Source organism: Gossypium arboreum, chromosome 12 (genome assembly GCF_025698485.1).
Source record: "Gossypium arboreum isolate Shixiya-1 chromosome 12, ASM2569848v2, whole genome shotgun sequence".
Classification (NCBI taxonomy): Eukaryota; Viridiplantae; Streptophyta; class Magnoliopsida; order Malvales; family Malvaceae; genus Gossypium; species Gossypium arboreum.
Window position 1 is genome coordinate 95,502,897 of NC_069081.1, and position 5,900 is coordinate 95,508,796.

The window sequence follows — 5,900 nt, forward strand, 5'->3', positions numbered from 1 at the left end:
ATGCAACACTAGGGTTTTAATTACAAAGAGATTTCAATTAATCAACCTAGGGTTAGATGTTGTTAGTCTCGAGAGAGATAATAATATAAATTAGGGATTTCTACGGATCAAGTCAAGTGAATAAGTCGTCTAATTCAGAGTCAAGTAACAAATGAAATCTAGGTGGATTTTTCCTTGAGTATTGTCCAAATCAATCAGTTTTCCCAAAAGTATTTCCCCAATTTTCTTCTTGTGCATTCTTAGTTTAGTTAATTAGTTTAGATAAAGTAAATCCCCTTATTTTTTAGGCTAGATAATAAAAAGAATTTTAATACTAGTATTTTTAGTTCATGTAGGTTCAACATTCCGGTCTTACTATAAACAATACTATTGTTCAATAGGTGAGCTTGCCTTCATCGTGATAATAGTTAGTTTTTAAGTACTATCAATCATAAATATAAAACTTATCACACATACATCAAGTTTTTGGCGTCGTTGCTGGTGAACTAAAATATTAGGAACGCTTAATTTTTATTACTTTAGCCATTTATTTTATTGCAATTTAAATTTTATTTTAGTTTTGTTAATTTTACTAAATTTTCTTTTGTTTTCTTCTGATAGGTTTTTATAGTTTATGACTAGAAGAAACCTGTCGAACCATTACTTTTTAACAGTGAGATTGAAAGCACAACTCGCAGAAACCGAAGAGAAATAAGGCGAAACCTAATAAACATAAAGGAAGGACAAGAGGAAGATATCTACAATACAACCGAGGAGATGGCTGAAAATCAGAATAATCAGCTTCCTCCTGTGGTTGTTGCAGATCCAATAAATCAAAATCCTGCTCCTCTTACAATGTATGATTATGCTAAATCTACTTAACAGGAGCCGAATCGAGTATAGTTAGACCTGTTGTTGCTGCAAATAATTTTGAACTGAAACCTAACACAATTCAAATGATCCAACAGTTTGTTCAGTTTGATGGTTTGCAAGACGAGGATCCAAACACTCATTCGGTGAATTTTCTGGAGTTCTGTGACACTTTTAAGATCAATGGCATTTTTGACGATGTCATTCGCCTTCGTTTGTTTCCATTTTTGTTGAGAAACAAAGCTAAACAGTGGTTGAACTCGTTACCATGAGGGTCAATCACTACTTGGGAACAAATGACCGAAAAATTCTTACTTGAATATTTTTTGTCGGCTAAAACGGCTAAGTTGAGGAATGATATCTCTTCTTTTGTGTAGATGGATCTAGAAACACTCTATGATGCATGAGAGAGATACAAGGATCTACTAAGAAGATGCCCTCACCATGGGTTACCTCAATGGTTGTAGGTTCAGACTTTTTACAATAGCGTGAACCCCACAATAAGGCAACTTATCGACGTAGCTGCCGGTGGTACTTTAAACAACAAAACACCTGAAGAGCCTTACGAATTTATTGAAGAGATGTCACTAAATAACTATCAGTGGCAAATCATGAGAACAAAGCCGACAAAAGCAGCCGGTGTTTCAACCTCGACGCGGTCACTATGCTACCTAACCAGGTAGAACTTTTAAATAAAAAGATTGACGGTTTATATGGTTCTACTCAGGTACATCCAGTGATGAGGTGCGATGCAAATGGAGGAGGAGTGCACACAGAATATCAATCTTTCAACCCTAGCACAGAGGAGGAACAAGTTAAATCTATGGCTAATAACAATTTTAGACCTTAAAATAACCCATACAGTAACACTTATAATGCAGGTTGGAGGAACCATCCCAACTTCTCGTAGTGTGGCCAAGGAAATCAAAGGCCACATCATCCCCTAGGATTTCAACAACCACCTTACCAAAAAGAAAAGAAATCGAACCTTGAGGAGATGCTAACGAAATTTATCTCGGTGTCAGAAACTCATTTTTAGAATACCGAGGCAGTACTTAAGAATCAACAAAAGTCGATTCAATGGCTCGAAACCCAGTGAAGCCAACTCGCCAAACTTATTTCTGAACGACCACAAGGTAGCTTGCCGAGTAATACTATATCGAACCCAAAGAAACAACTCAATGAGATTACCGTTCGAGATAAGGAAGGGTTAGTTGAACCTGAACCAGAACCGAGGAAGGAAATGTGGTAAGTAAAGGTAAAGGTGAGGTGGACCACAATGAGCAAAAATCGGTAAGTGGAGAGTACAAACCTCGTGTGCCATACCCCAGTGCGACAAGGAAAGACCACACGGATGAACAATTTGGTAAATTCCTTAAATTATTAAAGAAATTACATATTAACTTACCATTTATTGAAGCTATTTCGTAGATACTGAATGTAATTAAATTTTTAAAGAAGCTTTTAGCAAATAAGCGGAAGTTGGATGAGGCGCCACATGTAGAGTTCAACGCAGTTTGCACAGCCATTCTACAGAATAAGCTACCCAACAAGTTGAAAGATCCAAGGAGTTTTACGATTCCTTGTTTAATTGGTAGTCTATACGTTAATAATGCTTTGGCTGATTTAGGGGCTAGTATTAATGGCATGCCCTATAAAATGTTTAAACAACTAGGTCTTGGGAAATCCAAACAAACTAGGATGAGCATTCAATCGGCGGATAAAACAATCAGATTTCTAAGGGTATTATGGAAGATGTACTTGTTAAAATTGACAAATTTATATTTCCCATTGATTTTGTTGTTCTAGACATAGAAGAGGATCATGATGTGCCTTTAATTTTAGGAAGACCCTTTTTAGCAACTGCTAGAAATATTATTAATGTTGGTACAGGTGAACTCACACTTCGTGTAGGTGATGAAACAATCACTCTTCAAGCTCGTAATTCGAGTAACACATCGAATATCATGGGTGGTTGTATAAATCAAGCTACTAATACTGATCATGTGGTGCAACCTTCTTTGCAGGAAACACGTTCGAGGAGCATACATAACCCATGTTCAAGTAACAACAAAGGACCCATCTATGAAGAGCGAAGGCTACAAATCGAGGAACTAGATGAATGGCGTGCACAGAAACTGAGAACACACGATAAACCAAAACTACGCCATGACAGACTCAATGTTTCACCAAATCAACTTAAGGTTAGAGACAAAGTACTATTAGATGCAGCAGACCCTCGCATTACCACTTCTGAACCTAATGGAGCAATCCCTTTTACGGTACTTAACATTTTCCCATACGATACAGTTGAGGTCACTCATTCCAAATTCGGCATGTTTAAGGTAAATAGTACTCGTCTAAAACCTTATTTTGATAAAATTGATAGCCAGAATGAGGAGTGTAAACTCCTCACACCACCATGACCACGCAACAGAGAGTTAAGTCTAGCTTAGACTATAAATAAGCACTTCTCAAGAGGCAACCCCAGCACTAACGGTGTCGACTTCTTTAAATTTTAGTTTTTAACATCTAAATTACTAACTGAGTCCCTGAACACAAGTTTTTCAAATCCACACGGCCAGGGACATGGGCTTGCCTTAGGCCGTGCTCATACCACGGGCGGCGACACGGCCATGCTATACGACCGTGTGAAAACAGAGCAAAATTTTTCCCAACACGGGATTCGATACGTTGCCACAAGCGTGCGATATGGCCATAAGCAATCCTGCCAAATCAACACAGGCATGCGACACGCCCGTGTCTATAAGCCATGGTAGAAACTGAGAAATTAACAGGGGTGCACGACACGCCCGTGCCCAATACCAGTGGTCAAAACTGTCAACATAACACGGGCGTGCGAACATATACACGGGTGCAGGAGAAGCGAACGAAGCAGGACACGGCCGAGTACACCAACACGCCAAATGAACACGGGCGTGGGTCAAATTCCAGACACGCCCAAATTTGAAAATCACGAAACACACGGGTTGAAATAAGGGCACACAGGCGTGCCCCACAGTTGTGTGCACCAAAATCTATATAAACACCCACTATTCATCATCCCCTTCCCCAAAAAACCCTAACCCTAGCTGCCGCAATCTTTCCCCCCACCGACCGGCCACCCCTAACTCTCTTTTCTTCTTTCATTTTCTCCCCTCTCTTGTCTCTCTTTCCCCTCTTCTCACCCTTGCACCCCCTCACTGCGAATCACACGGCCGAACTACCCACGCCCGTGGTCGTCGTACCTGCACCACCGGCATTGCCATCCTCCGTCAAGCACCACCATTGTTCATTTGTCGTTTGTTTTACTTTCACCTAATTATATTTTACTTCTTTCTAATTCTTGACTTATACTTGTTTTATCCTTAGTAATTTGCATGCTTAATAATTCTTATTTATGATTCGTTATTCCCAATTTTACTGATAATGAAGATTTACTTAGTCATTAGGTTCCCAATTTTAGTGGCGTATCAGTCTCTGCTTATTTAGTTGTTCATCCTTATAATACTATTGTTGCTTATTACCGGTTTAGGACAGTTCTTAAATCTTTTTAGTAATCACTATTTCTAGTATTAGCTACTATAACTTCATTGATCTTTTAGCATTCTCTTGGTTTAGCCTTAACACTATGTCCATCTTATATTTCACCCGTTGATATCACCACATTTTTAGCATGGTTGAATGTGTACCCATATTATCTTACTAGCAAGTAATTCTTATGGTAATTATTGTTGACTTAATCCTTTCTTCTTGCAGGTATACCATATCAAATCCACGTGGTAAGAAAATCGTCGTCCTCGCCTCGAAGAAGTGAAAAGGAGCAGCATCCTCCTCGGGTCCTACCACCGAGATCCGACACCCATTTCTCCAATTTCCACCGGGACCACAAAAGAAACTATTTCAGATACTACGGGCCCGACCCCTAGGTGTGGGACGTTGCATTGAACGGACTGCCCTAGAGCAGATCCAACTCGCTGACACAGTCTGAGCTCTCTTGACTACTGACCGGTGGGGGCTCTTTTTCGATATCATCGAGCTGACGTACCTCGAGCTCACACTCGAAATTTGTTCGAACTTCCACCTTCAAGTCGTTATGACAGAGTTCAATGATCCCGGAACAGTCCAGTTCCATCTCAGCGGTTTAGTTCGCCAGTTGAGTGTGCCTGAGTTCAGTGTCGCCTTAGGACTATACACGGAGGAGTTCATAGACGATGACGACTTCGATAGCCTCCATCGCCACATCCACTATTCACCTTCAAATTGCTGGAAGGCCCTAGTCCTTGCTTTGGCCATTTATGACCCTAGCAGCTCCAAGGCATCAGCTATTGCCCCATCCCTGAGATACCTACACGCCGTCCTAGCCCACACCCTGACAGGATGGCGAGAGAGCACCGGTGTCATCAACACTAACGACGCCTATTTTTTATCGCACATGGGCACGTATTCAACCTTGCTTATTTCATCACTCAGTTCATGCGGCTGCTTCACTCTTTGACATCTCTGAGCGTCTCACTCGATTCGAGCAGAACTGTTTTCAGCGCTTTGATCACATTAATGCAACCTTACATCAGATTTGTCAGCACCTTCACATCTCATCGCCACCCCCACCTCGCGAACCATCTGGTGATGAAGATTATTGAAGATTTTTATTTATTATCTTTTTGCTTTTACTTTTATCTTTTTAAAACTACTTTTTTATTTTATTTCTCTTTAATTTTATTTTTACTCCATCCTTAGGTTTTAAAATTTATATTAAGCAATTTATGTTTCAGCCATTTCTTTACGAGTAATCATACTATTTTATATTTCCTAAAGAGTTATAGATTCTATCGCAATTATAAAGAGCTTCAAAGCTCACTATTACTTAGGAATTTGCAACTCCACAGGAAAAAGTCCTCCACGACTGTCATGTCTTGCTCGACCACCACGATAACCTCTTCGTTGGACACTATGGTTGTGAGACCCAACCTCTACCAACACTGGAGTATCCTCCTCTAATCTCACCCTTGCCTTAGCCGATTACTTTTCCATAACTCCAATTCAAGGAT

At 40.0% G+C, this 5,900-nt stretch overlaps 1 non-coding gene across 1 annotated transcript; it reads right to left on the bottom strand.

Annotated features, from left to right (window-relative positions):
- Positions 1 to 1,193: 1,193 nt before the first annotated feature.
- On the bottom strand, positions 1,194 to 1,300 carry LOC128285946 (small nucleolar RNA R71). The gene has a single exon (XR_008276493.1). It is a non-coding gene; the product is annotated as a small nucleolar RNA R71 (small nucleolar RNA).
- Between the last annotated feature and the right edge of the window lie 4,600 nt (positions 1,301 to 5,900).